The sequence below is a fragment of the Triticum aestivum genome, chromosome 4B (genome assembly GCF_018294505.1).
Source record: "Triticum aestivum cultivar Chinese Spring chromosome 4B, IWGSC CS RefSeq v2.1, whole genome shotgun sequence".
In the NCBI taxonomy this organism is placed as follows: Eukaryota; Viridiplantae; Streptophyta; class Magnoliopsida; order Poales; family Poaceae; genus Triticum; species Triticum aestivum.
The window spans coordinates 202111572-202111804 of record NC_057804.1 but is presented as its reverse complement, the minus strand read 5'-3'; positions in this window follow the sequence as shown (position 1 = coordinate 202111804).

The window sequence follows — 233 nt, the reverse complement described above, 5'->3', positions numbered from 1 at the left end:
GCGTGTGGTGGCGGCGCCAGGAGGGGAGCGAGGGGAGAGATGGGGGTAGTGGGGATTTGGGTTACGGTGGGGGGGGTGAGGGAGGCCTTGTAGGCCAATGTGCGAGGGTGGGTCGGCAGGCCGCTCGGCCGCCTGGCCAACTGGGCCAGGTCCCAGTCGGGGAGGGGGGTATTACTATTGTTATTATTTTAGTATTTTTTTTCTACATTGTTCTATCTTTATTCTCATTTGTT